This window comes from Papilio machaon, chromosome 3 (genome assembly GCF_912999745.1).
Source record: "Papilio machaon chromosome 3, ilPapMach1.1, whole genome shotgun sequence".
In the NCBI taxonomy this organism is placed as follows: Eukaryota; Metazoa; Arthropoda; class Insecta; order Lepidoptera; family Papilionidae; genus Papilio; species Papilio machaon.
In genome coordinates, this window is record NC_059988.1 from 8731455 (window position 1) to 8746308 (window position 14854).

The 14854-nt window shown below is 31.4% G+C and overlaps 1 protein-coding gene across 1 annotated transcript in view; it reads left to right on the forward strand.

Annotated features, from left to right (window-relative positions):
- Window positions 1–14854, forward strand: part of LOC106711428 (fizzy-related protein homolog) — a 48236-nt gene that overhangs the window by 1190 nt on the left and 32192 nt on the right. The gene's annotated exons all lie outside the window — the stretch shown is intronic.

Here is a 14854-nt window from a genome sequence, read left to right on the forward strand (position 1 = left end):
ATAGAGACCATTTTTCCTCACTTTTGTTCTCCAGATTAGGTATTTATCTATACTAATATTATAAAGAGGAAAGATTAGTTTGTTTGCATTGAATAGGCTGGTTAACTACTTAACCGATTTGATAAATTCTCTCGATGTTGAGATATATTTATTACTAGATTTATTTTTTAATTCTGCATGAACAAAGTCACTGGCAACTGCTAGTTGGCAGTAAATCTATAATTTATACAGATTCAGGTGTTCTGTTTAAATAAAAAATTACATTAAACATTTTTCTGATGTTAAAATTTTTATTCCGAGGTGTTTTTCAATTATCAAATTTGGTATCATTTGTTTTTAAAATCCAAGAATTATTTAATTAAAATAAACTCCAGTTCATCTATAAAGAGTGAATGTTGGGTTTCGGCTATAGGTAATAGAGATTCAATGCATAATATATATTTCTTGTTATAAATTTACATAAGGTAAACTAGCTACTAGTTAAATTAGCTAAGTTATTGGTAATACTGGTTTTAAATATTAAACTTAAATTTTTCTCTCATCTGTTAATTATGGTGATTAATAAGTGAAACCAAATATCATTAGATAATTACTATGTTGCAATTTATTTACTATGAAGTACTTGACTAAATTACATAAAGTATTAAAAAAACTCATTAAGTGTTATTTAAATGATCATAATTATATTGCCTAATTTTTAATAGGGTATCAATAGATGTACAATTGAAATAATTATAACTTAATAATGATTAATAGTAATTAAAAATTGCTGCAGATGTATATTTTTAATTTTGTTATTTGTAACTTTTTAATAGATAATTAACTAGTTCAAGATTCGATTATCAGTTGCGAGAAATTGCGATGTGTTGTTTCTTCTTAACAAGTTTTGAATTAAATCTCTTTGGTTTTCATTGTATATTTAATCTGCCCGAGATCAACCGTGAAAGATATTGTCGTCTGGTGGCCAATTACTACACATCACATTAAACTACACGTATTTGCGATAATTAATTTGAATTATTAGTATAACAAAATGAATCTCGGAAGCAACGCTCCCGTAGTAGGTAATGATAAAAAAGTAACATGCGAGCCGTCATTACGGCACCATTACAATTTTTCTCTAATCATTGTCATTACATTGTAACTATCAGGCAGGTAGCAAAAAGACAATAACTTTTGGCTTATTGATGTTTGATTGGTTACTACTGGCACTCGATAAGTTTTCGTTTTTTTTTTGTTCTCTATTCAAACGGTAGATTGAGCCGAGTCTCGTATTCTTTTATTAGTTAAAATTTTATCAGATTCGAAATTTGAATTATTTGAATGGATATAAAAAAAAAACTATTCTAGATATTTAGAGGCAAGCGTTGCGGTCAATAACTTTTTCAGACGGGAAAATCACGCTATTCACAGCGCGCTCTCTGGAGCGTGACGGATTCAAACCTTGGCGTCGATTTTTTTTCTATGGATAAACATTAGCTCGTTAAAATCTACTTAACATAACATTACTTGTTAAGTGAAGGCACTTAAAATATTATGCAATGACAAACTGTCCAAAAAGGTAGCCAGTAGGTATGGTTGTGTAACAGCGTCTTTGAATTTTTCATATTTAAACTTGGTAGTTGAATACGTTTGTGTCATTAACTCTGATTTTATAAAATTGCATTTAAAGAATGTATCCAAATGTTACCTAAAATTGTTTTTCCTTCCTCATAAAAGGCTAAACTAAAAAAAAATTAACGCATATGAAGGTAACGGAAGGCTTTCACTAAGTTCATCCACCTATACGACAACTGAAAAACAAGCCGTTGCACAAATTGAATATATGTATGTTGGAATACTGATAAAGAAATATAAAATAAATAAATTTACAAAACATAGTAATTTCTGCTTATTCCTTTTAGTGAAAGTCATAATCATAAACTTATGTTCTATGACTTAATTGAATAAGCTCCCATAATGAGTCCAATGGTGCTTTCTGGCGCGTATAACCGATTACATTATTCATCTGCATTACTTAAATTATCTATCCATACCGTTTTAATTAAAAATATTTAACTATTTCAATTCTAAGTCATAATGTACGTAATAAAATTCACGGTCCGTAATTACGAAGTGAGCATATCAAATACCAAGGTTAATTGCCCTAGATACAACGAAATCCCGAGTAATTATTTTATAGCGAAAAGAAAAAAAGTGACCAATTAAATCAGGGCTTTTAGAAAAAGTCGATTCCATTTGCAATTCGTAGACGATACGCACGGTTGCACAGAGTATGTTAAGTACCTCTAGACTCGAGAAATGTAAAGTAAACATAAGAATAGTAAGTATGTAAATATGTACTCTGTGGAAATATATTGAAGGGAATTTTGCATATTGCAAAATATAGTATAGGTATACATACGACTTCGTCTTCTTAGTTTGTTGTGCATTTTTTTTGTTATATTTATTTAAAACTCAAGATGTTGTAATTTAATAGTGCAATGAAAAATTGATGACAATAATTATTTAATTGATTTAACACAAGTGATACATAGCTTATATCTTAATATATATATTTCTTGTGTGCGTGTGTATGTGACTGAACTCCTCCTAAACGACTGGACCAATTTTGATGAAATTTTTTGTGTGTGTTCGTGGAGATTCGAGAATGGTTTAGATTTACAGTTTTTTTTTTTTTTTTTTTTTTTTTAATTCCGCGCGGACGGAGTCGCGACCGACAGCTAGTATTTTTGTATATTTTGAAATTCGTGTTTTTCAAAATGGTCACTCAGGTTGTCTATGTTTTTTGTCATTCCGTTCTACATTGAAATAGTCTGTTGAATTTTACACACGCCGTTTTATAAAAATAAATAACTGTGCATAAAAACGTATTATAGTTAGTTGATTACTTATGTTCTTTAACAAGCGAAATTAAAAATTCGTAACGAGATATTAAAGCGTTATATATAGTGATTAAGTTGTTATATATGTTAATACAGTTTCGTTGTACGTTGTAATTTGCGACGTACATTTTCAACTTACCTGTTCAGATTTAAGACAGTCTGTACGTGTGTCATTTTATTCCAATTATGGTTACCAAAATAATTTGGTATGAAGTGGTACATTGACCACTTCTATGAACTTAGATCTATGAAAAATTAGTGTCACTTAGTACTCTACCCTAGATTAACTGCTTTTAAAACTTTAGCGTCTTTTAATGGTGTCCCATAGAAATCTACTCTTTATCATATTAAATATACATTAAGTTAAGACTTCCTTAGTACACACTTAATGACTCCGACAGTGACAGAAACGTGAGCACCATTAACTCTGAAATATATATAATGTGAGATGGTTTAAACTTCAACTTACTGTGATTGTTTCACCAGTGAAATGTCATAGAAAGAGCAACATTACGGGCGAAAAATTTTATTCAGTGATCCTTATTTCTATGTGATAAGTATTAAAGTTTGTATATCCCAGGTCGTCGTACTAGTAGTTGGGCCTTAGAGCGTGAAGTTCAAGCGCTTCCTCGAGTAGCCAACAGGGGGCGACGACATCTCGCCAATCGATTGCATTGCACAGATTGCTGTGCATCTACGTATAGAATATGCATTGATTTTATATATCAAGTTTGTCTTGAAATTATTGAGGTTTTTTGTATGGAAATCTATAGAAATAAAGTTGAAAAGTCCTGGTTAAAAATGTTGAGAAATTTGTTAATGTATTCTTAATTCATCTTTGGTTTGTGACTCTTTAAAGTTAAAAAGATTCGGGTCGAATTAAATTTTATGCAGATCAAAATTGCATTGAATTTACTCTGTTATATAAACAAGTTTTCAATCATTGGGTTGTGTAGTTTGTAGTTATCTTTCTAGAACATTACAAAAGACTGAAGTTATATACGATACTTGCAGTAACCTTTGCAACGAACATAACTTTATGTCTATGTTCAACAGTATAATAGCAGACTATAGTATATTTCGTTACTAAACTAAATAGAAACGCCGGGAGTAAACTAACATAAGCTAAAGATCAAGTCGTGAGCAAAAGGTTGAGCGAAGTACTTGAGAGAAGGGTAACCGGCTGGGTCCGTTATGTACGGTTCCTATACCTAGAACCTACATAGTGGCTAGTGTAGGCTTTATAAGAATCGTATAAGCTATTTTGGATCTACGCCAAGCGTACGCATACTAGGTCATTTAGCCTTTTATAGGAGTTTTACACCCTTTTATATACGCCAATTTGCAAGTGAACAAGACGTTAGTATGCTGTAAGAATATAGATAAAATTAAGTTAAAGATAAAAAAGTACATGTAAATAAATCACCTGAACATATCCTTTACACAGAGTAAAAAGTACGTGTACTTATCGTTGAATTGCGATCAACATTGATAGGAATGACAGGTCTTAACTGGGAGAATTTTGCAAATTACAAAATTACACGGTCCGAAATTACGGTTTTTTCCTCGAAAATTAATTGACGTCAGCGTAAAAATATTAAAATCGTGAAATTTTCAGCGAATGAATTTTAATAGTCGTGAAAAATGTCACTAATTGCATATTTTCGGACTTGTTTATTCTTCGTCGAAGTTAACGACACTGCATTGAGATTTTATAAAAGGTACCTGACCTTTAATGCATTTAAATATAGCGTGATTTTAAAACTATGATAATGGTATAAAATATTTACATTAATTAACTTTTTAATTGTATAAATGGAATAATAGAAGATGTTGTTATCGCTCCACAGTCGGTTTCCCTCCAATTAATTTCATAATGCAGTTGCGGTCCGCGAATCCTGGTCCATAGACCTTTGGTAGAGCGGGCGATGCCCTCCAGGTGGCTCTATGCCCTGCTATCTCATCCACGACGGACGTCTAATAAAATCTCTGTACACTTCACTTACCTTATTAACTAGCTCTTTATGTTTTATAATTGCGTTTGTAGTATAAAAGATTTTTAAGTTATCATAGTGAGATTTATTAAGTTAATTTAAATTATCTGCTGTATGTTGTTTTTTACGAGCATATATTTAATTTAAACCGTCCCGATGTTTTTTATCAAAGTTTGAAAATGAAACTTGATCCACCTCTCGGTTACTGATTGAGCTGAAATTTTGCACTTATGTGTAAAACCCGTGACAGTCCAATATTATGATGACAGGGTGCTGATCTGATGATGGAGGAAGGTGGCCATTGGAACTTCGCAATGAATGTCATCGCCTCATCGAGTTTAGGCTGGTTTGAATCATCTTGACGAATACGTAGGCTTTTTTTAAATTTTTAGTTCCTTTCTTTAACAAAAACATAATAAAAGCTTATTTTTATTTTTTTAAATAAACTACTTAGTAATTATACAAACATTTCGAGCGTAGAATTTTTTTTAAAGTTTTTTTTTTCAATTGTTATCGATGCAGCAAATTTTCTATAAGAGCACTTGATCCTTTATCCGTGTATTAAATTAGTAACAAACAAGTCTTCTGCTCCGAGGCTTCGAGTCTCAATGGGCACTAGACAATACGTTGTTAGTCATAAAATCAAGCTGGATTGTGCCATAGCGGTTTTTATTATTCTATCCATCGTATCCATTGTATCCTTTTAAATTGCAGTTATTAAACTAATACCATGCAAATTATTTGCTATCATTGTTTGAAACGAATAGAAGATGATGATATTCCTGTTTTATGAAAATTGCTAGAAAATAAACAAGTTTTATTTGTTACTATAATTGTACAAAATTAATTAGGAACTTGATCTAAATCTATATACGTTTCTTTTATAAAATCTAGGATAGAAATGATGTTCGGAATTATCGATTTTAAGTTTTTTTTTTATTATGTCCTTTGAATGTCTAAAGGAAACAAACCTTCCTAAACTATAAGTACATCTTTTTTTAAGTTTATGGTTTTTTTTTTAATACGATTTACTTTACCTAAAACAAATATAATAAATACTTTATAGAGTTATGCATAAGTGGAAAGTTATGAAGAAGTAATCTTAAATATTATCAAGTTTAAATGAAAACGTTGGCTGCTTATAAAGTAAAGCCTGTATGAAAACAAGTTTAGTGCAAACTGCACGAGTACCTTTCTAACGTCATTCGGATATTGCGTGTACTTGCGAGTAATTAGTGTAAAGATTGTGTTTGCCGACGTTATTTTATAGTGTACGGAGAAGCTAAACATCTTTAACGTTAATTAAGTTTTTATATAAATGTTCATACAAGTCCAAACTAATAGGAAATTCACTTGATGTATGGAGATTCTTAGAATATTTTACATTGCCGAAATATATAATTTACCGTTTTTTTTAGATAATTAAGTTTATTTATTTCTAAAAATATCGCCTTTGCCCTTTGTTAATTATTTAAGCGGGCAAGTTCACCGGTTAATTGAATTTGAAATTCGTAATTGAAGGGGCGTTTTAACAATTTTCCCGTGTTACGTATGGTAATTAGGATTGTGTTACACCGATCACAGTATCCCGGGTCAGATGCCAATAAAGTCAATTATGTCCCATTTATTCCGCCCCCTGAGTTATGTCTTGCTAATTTAAGTGATGTATATGAGTAAAATTATTTAATTTTTAAATATTTTTAGGGGTTGAAAGCAGTGTCATATTTGCTTTGTGAACTTGTCATTCTAAAACTGCACATTGATTTACAGATATATAGTGACAGTATACTGTATTTAGATATAATAAAATATTACTGTATTCGGAAACGAAATTCAAAAGAAAGAAAAAACACACACAAGGCAAAAAATTGGTACAATAGTGTAACTTTTAGAAACCTAAGTAAAGTTACTAATCAAATAGTCTTTGAATCGAAACTGGATAAATGGGAGTTGGAGTTCTGATGGCATTTTTTTTACAAATGATGGTTAAACCAGACAAAGAAATATCTTAAATAATTTGAGCTCTATCTGTTGAAAGAGAACGTAACTTGGACATGAGCTGTGGTTTTTGATAAAAATTTTAATTAACTTTGTTTCCATCTGAACATAACTCTATTGTATTATTTGCGTTCACTGAGAGTTTAACGATACCTATGTGCATCGAACCATGTTTGTGTGATTTTAAAGTGTTTTAAACTTTATAGCCTTGGTTTTAGGATTGTAATTTAATTGAACATAGAGACTAGTTTGATAGAATACTTAGCTTTCACAAAATGTTGCGTAGGAAAGTTGTTTGAACGGAAATATGTAGTTTTTCCGTTTATGCTGCAAAACAAGATATAAAACATAAATCGATCTTACTAATATAATATACTAATGCGAATGTTTAGATGGATGTTTGTTAGGTATATTCGGAACTGCTCAACGGATCTTGTTGAAATTTGGCACCGATGTAGAACATAGTCTGGAAGAACACATAGGTTACTAATTAAATTATTTAAATTCGAGTCGATGAGTCCCGGGCGACAGTTAGTACTTAATAAAGTTTATTTAGAAATTCGTGGTTTCGTTGTGAAGTATTATTAAAGTTACCTGAATCTCAAAGTTTACATGTGGCTTCGCTAGATGACGCTGTCATTCACTTTCTATAATAAATTTTTCTATTCTATCTAAACTTGCATAGTTTTATAACTAAAGTAATGAATTTCTATTTAAATCTGAGTTTGTGTTTTTGGGGCTTTTTTAGTGACAATTCAACGAAATGTATTAATAGAAATATATTATTTGAAGTGCATTAAAAAACAATTTTAATTCAATATTTACAAACATGTTACATTTTTTGATAAGTGGATATTGGCACTTATCAGCCGGGCGACGCATAAAATGTTATTATGAATTATTTTTAGTAACTCTTGTCATAAAATACCTGACCTTCTCAACTCATATCATCTGCACAGTGCATTATTTAACCCAATTTTTATGTAGACTACATGGCAGCTTACGTAATTGAATTCAGTTCTATTTAACAATGTCATATTTATTCTAAACGAATCTAATTAGTTGTTTTGTGTTAAATAATAAATTTAAAACATATCTACGACCACTCTTACAGTTTAAATTAATAAATCCATGTTAAGGGACTGTTTGATTTATTGATTTTTGAGATAGCGCTCGAAAAAATTCGGTCTGAAGCAAACTTAAACTTAACTTAAACGTGCTTCTAGTGTTGTATACTTGTTGCATACAATTTCATCGTAATTGCCGTAACAAATATACCGTTGCATTGTTAACGGCAATGCACTAGTTGTGCCCAACGTCCGGGTACTGTTACAGCATAGCTATGTCTAATTCGATACGCTCCATATTAAGTAATGGTCAATTGAAAAGGCATTAGAATTTTTAGTTCACATTTCAAGAAAACTGATTTGTTTTGTTTATCTTATTTTTATTATATATATAAAAAAAGTCGTGTTAGTTACACTATTTATAACTCAAGATCGGTTGAACTGATTTAGCTGAAAATTGATAGGCTTAAGCTAAGCTTAGAACTAGAAGACGGACATAGGAATTTTTTATTATCTTGTGTGCATTTTTTTATTACGCGCGGACGGAGTCGCGGGTAAAAGCTAGTTGATAATATAATTAATCTCTGTTTTTTACAAAAAGAAATAGCGGGATGACAATAACAGAAATATAGTAGAAATATAGACAGAACTTCGTTGAAGTAATGCACGGTACTAGTATGCTAGTAGGTAATGCATAAAGTTAGTCTTATTACAATAATGGCTATAGTACCTAACATCAGCAAAGGACATATAATTAGGTCAAATCCTTGTTGTCGTCTGCTCTTGTTTGAGCTTGTTACGATTTATGTATGCTCAATTTGTTTGCAAAATATACTTCTAGAATTTTGTACAAGGTAACAATTAGATGTACATATGGCGGATGGCTTTTCTTTTCAACTTTTAACATTAATATTTTACAGATTTAAAGGTTATATTTTCATGTTTAAAATAAAGTTGATTATATTTGCATCAAACTTTGCAGTCATAAGTTAAGCAGCTCTGCATATATTGTCATATCAACATTCCAAAACGCTGATAGCTTCTGCAACCTGTAGGACGCGATATCTTTGCTAAGGTCATCGCGGACGTTCCACTAACTTATTGTACAAATTGTTTGACTTCTGATAACTAATGGTTATCTTAATGCGTAGAATTTTGTTACGCGCATTCCGTGATTCGGACTATATGAGACATTGTTTTGGAATGTTAACGTCAATGTTTGTTGTATTGGTAAGGCTTTTATATATTAAGTAAATATAGAAATTAGTTACAACCACGAACGGTTACTAGTTAGAACTTGTTAACTATAGTAGGTACAATGTTTTATGGTGGTTGGTACTTGTTTAACTTAAGTATGCAGTTGTTTATTTGTAGGTTGTTAGTTCGATTCCCAGCCGATGTTAATGTGAATCTACGATGATCTTTGATTCGATATTTTGCGTAAAATTAAGCAAAATGTAATCTTATTGTTTCGATTTTATGGTGCATTTTCCTTAAATGTATTTATTTTGTACAGCTGATTAAACTTGACTAATTTAATATGTAAAGACTGCAATATGGAATCTGACAAATTAGCACTTTCGGCAACATCAGTGCAAGTGACGTTTGCGCATCTTTTTATACGAACCCCATCACTTTGCAATTCGCAAAATACGCTTTTAACTTATCACAAGGACCAAAACATATATTTTTGTACTACAGTCTTTTTTTATCATTTATACATTGACATATAATTTTGTACATATCATTCTTTGTCCCAAATATATTTGTTTTAAGGATCGTAAATTTACATATCTTAGTAATGTAGGGTTTTTTTGTTTCAAATTCTTGTGTAATATATAAATATGATAAATCATTATTAATACGATCTTATGTTTTCTTGCTTAGTGACAAGAATCTATGATTTAAAAAAAAAACTATGTTTATCTATCTATTGGTTTTATAGAAGTCATTAGGTGATGATGTTATGAGTGATTACACAGTGACAATTCTATTATCAACATAACTAATTGGTACTTCGTCTTATCATAGTACAAATTGCGTGAAAAATAGTTTCTTGCCTAGCAAACTTATTATCAGCTTATGTAATAATAGAAAACGTATGAAATAAACTTGGTTGGATCAAATATTGAGGCCAAATTAGGGTGCATTTGAGACCCATCTACGGCCACGACCAGCCTTCAACTTAACAGCTGACTGGAATGATGTCATAGGAATTCTTTAAATGTTTGCTCGCGAATTTCACAAGTTGATAATGATGCATATAAACGGTCAACTTAATATTTGCAATGTACACATTACCACAATTAGGAATAATTATTGGCGGTGTTAAAATTTTTATTTATACAATATCGTCTCAATGGATTTTATGTCCAACGTCACCAATGTTTTCTCAAGAATTAATTGAGATCTAAAAATGTATCCGGGTTGATTTTACTTTTCTTCAAAAGATAAACTTTAAATTTTATAGTGAAATATATAAATTTTTTGTGCTGCTTACTTTTTGAATTATGCAAAATAAAAAGATTACAGACACCTACATATCTAATTAAGTTATCCATCTTTGATATACAATGTTCAAGTAGTTTCAACAAAAACTAGACAAATAAAAACTAGATTCAGTAGCGTTCTTAGTACTGTGATAGTTACAAGTTTGTTTCTACGAAATTATTTCATTGCTTGAGTTTTTAAGTTTTCAAGAAGTAAGTTTAAAATATGATTTTCTTTGCCGGTCGAGCGAGTTCATTCTTGTTGCAGCCAGTTATTATTTGTGTTTCTCTTAAAAATATTTTAAGATAATATCTAGAACTATCTTAAATATGCTGGTATTAAAACTGTCTTTTAGTTAAAATAATTAAAAGTTTTAAAACTTCCAGATACGATGTCGAATATGTACCTAAAATGCATTATGGTCATTTCAAAATGAAAATCTGTAATTTCTACTTGCTATTACTATGTAAGGGTTTACAACATGAATCTAATGTTTTTGCCTTTTTAGTAAGTAAATATGTATAAGGAAATTTTGTGCTCAGAAACTTACGGTAAATGTATTTCTGACTTGACACTCCGTTATTAATGTTATCAACAATAAGTAAGATGTGAAAGGGCCCTTAACATAAATACAGTGTTAGGCGAGTGCATACAAAGTTACACGAGCAGAAAGATGACATTGTAACTGTGTTCACCACGCTTCGACGATAACCCGGCGCCACGTACATTAAACTTACAACTTAGCGTGTGAATATTCCTCTTTGTTATATGGTAATTAGTTCTCTATCTATTGACATGTTTTATTTTATTTTTGAGACTTCTGTAAATTATGAAGATCTACATTATCAAGTCATGGGTAATTTTTGGTGAGATCTCCTTACGATGTCTGGCTTAAAATTATTGATAATCCTATCAGGCGGTAATAAAATAAGGAAAAACAAATGAATTTAATATGAACTCGTCAGTGATCTGAGAGATAATAATTTTTAGTTAAAACTAAACTCTTATTTAAAAATACGTGGTTACAATTTATACATTTTTTCGTTGGTAATAATGATGTAAACGCACGCACGTATCAAAGTGCATGTGCATTTCTTATTTCGAAACCGCAATCTAAGTCACGTCCACTCCCCATCCCATATCTGACGTTGCCTTTATTATTATCATTCAAACGGTTAAATAACTAAGTAAAATTCTACATCCAAAAAGTCATTCATTCCGTTCAAAATCTTTATGAGAATTTCGTCATTTTAACAATAAAAGAAAACATAGAGCCAACAGTTTGATACTTATCTCAGCAATAGTTCAGACATTGCGTGCGTTTTCATTATATCGATTTTAAAATAAAGCCTTAAACGGAATACGTAATAAGCTAGTGTCGACATTCTTTAACCGGGGCTTTTCATTGCGATCAGCTGATGTGATTCACTCGCGCCCGTTGCCATGGTATTTTCAGAAGCGAACCGTTCCGATCATTCTCGGAAGTTCATTGCCGGTCAGCTGAGTCAACGTGCCTTTATTTTCCCTACGTCTCGCTGGCGACAATTTTTCCAACATAGTTGCGCAACCAAGTTAATGGTTTTTTGTATTGTGCTCACGTAACTGGACTTCAGTATTGATTTAGGTGTATTCCGTAACTAATGTTTGAACGTTATGGAATGTCGAATGTTAAAATATTAATTAATTTTTACTATTTACAGCGACAATTAAGCAAGATTATGGTATGTAATAGTCTTACTTCTTACTAATATTATAAATGTGAGTGGATGGATGTTTGTTAGAAGGTATCAACAGAAAGGTTGTATGGAACGGCTAAAATTTGACATAAATGTAGAATATAGCCTGGAAGAACGCATAGGCTATTAATAAAGTTTTTTTTAAATTCCGCCCGGGTAACGTATGACAGCTAGTAAACTACAAAGGTAAAGGCAGCAAAAAAAGTGTTGGTTTGACATTTTTATTTCATAATTAAAACATTTATAAAATTTGCCTTTAAAAATACATAAATAACTAAAATTTAAACATTATAATTAAGTAGTAAAAGTACTTAATGATTCTTCTTGTATTATTATAAAATATTAAGTAACAAGGAAAAAATTATGTATTGAATCATACTACGTAACCGAATTGAGCACATCAATCAGCTGAGCCAATCGTTCAGTATGTGACCGGTATTGAAACATATAAATACATATATGTATATATTTTTTGCAAGTCGTGTTAGCATCGCGGAACGAGTATAAACGTGTCTCGCGTTGACCAGCCTTCACCCGCGTACACTCCGACTGAGATCAGCTGGTCGCTTTGCATAAATACGACCAACTGCATATGATTCAATCTCGCTTGTCATCGACACGTACATATATAATTATATTTATATATAATCTTATTTGTTTTTTTTGCTAACGCATTCGATGTTTATTGACCCGTTGGTGTTCTTGTCTCCTACGAATAGATATTGCGTTGCTGTTATTTTTTTCATCTGCGTTTTTATTTTGCGATACAATAATATACAATGAGCTTCTTGCTTTTTTATCTCTTTGGTTTTCTAATATCTTATATCTATTTTAGCCTGGCTTATTGGCACGTTCTCTATTGTAATACGATTGGATTAATACAAAAAGAATTAGTGTTGCCCGATTGAAATAAGACGAATTGATTGCTAGTTAAATTAATTGATGTTTTTGTGATGAAGCTCTGAATGTTTAGAACTCAAATAGATGCGGATTATATATGAAAAGGTGGAGAAAGTTTAGTATTAATATATTTTGATTATTATACGTGATCTCCCCGACCTATTTCCACTCACGTAGGGTCGGCAAATAAGGTTTTATAAACCTTAAAGTTTTGGCTTAAGTTTTTATGGCCTGCCTGTCGTCAACCCTACTACCCTATTAATATTTTCGATACTAACAAAGTAATATATTATCTTTTATAGGCGTTATTTATGGGCATTCATTTTAAGTAAATTTTAATTTGATACAAGTGTGCAATACAAATAATAATTCGTCTTAAAAATGAACTAAGTAAGAAATTAAATCATGTATAATTCTTGTTAAAGTACAAAGTGCTTAGAAAGCGTTACGCACTACTAAAAGTATTTAAAACAGTTAACTATTAAAAGCTTCGTAAAGTTGCGTAAAGCTTAGCACGCTTCAGTGCGTCTTCCGGAGCGCGCTTCTGTTGCTCTAACATACTTTCTAAAATCTTCATTGAATGCGCAGGTTACCATGGTAACGGCAATTCAGTATAATATAGGGGCTGTAATACTGATGAGGCATATTTCTAAATTTTCCACAATTATTTAAGCTTTTAAAGAAAACTGCCGCACTGATAGTTGTTTTATGTTCACTAAAGAAGTCTCTCCGTAGATTTAGTATGTTAAATTTTCACTAAGGGCTATTTAAAAATAGTGATAAATATGGAGTCAAAAATAATTAGCTCATACCTTAGATACCTATTTCAACAATTTCCTGATAAGTAAATGGCACAAAACAAAACATCTTTTTAAGATTTGCAAAATGTATTCCGTTTAGAGGCCTCTATAGTTAAACAAGGAAATGTTTGCTTACCTACATAGAGTGTAACGTCAATACAAATTATCGTCGACTTAACACGCGGCTGCGAGCAGTTATGTGTTTGCTCGATGTTGAATCAACAAAGGCCTCAATGAGGCCCCAGTAGTTAGTCTACTGGGCAATAGCATGGGGAAATTTAGCAAAAAGCTGTCAAGGTCTTGAGGCCTTATTAAATCGGTCGTTACGCCAAATAATTCAAGATCCGATACATATTGACATCTTAAAACAGATTACCTATATCTATATCTACTCTAACGTGTACTTTCTCGTCTAATCCTTGTCTTTTCGATTTGTCTCTTGTTCAAATTATACTTAATTTTATGCCATTAACCCTGTATTGAAAGATAATTTTGGTTTACTTTAAGTGTGCCTTGTATGTAACAAACTGACTTTTAAAATCTATTAATTCACAGACATATACGGTATTAATCAGTTCTTCTCATTAAAATACATATCAATGTGATTACCGATGTACGAAATGGATCGAAGTAACGAACGTTATCACAGTATTATTGTCGTACATACCTTTTGTGCCTCCATCATTTATCACAAGGCGCTGTAACGTGACATCGTGATCGATTTAGTTGACGGCTTGATACTGTCTCGTATAGATAAAGCTTCTAGCACACTGCTGTGAAAGCGAAAAATCGAAGTGAAGTCAAATTTGAGATCAATTTGAAATTTTGTCAGGTCAGTGTAGTTAGGATAGGAGGCTAAAAGACTGCCTAAGTAACCATTTAATGATTGTGTGTACCAATAAGGTGACAGCGCGAAACCAAATCATAATTTTGATGTATCCCCTGTGACGCTTCGCTGCAGCTCCGTGTCGTTTTCGCGTTTGT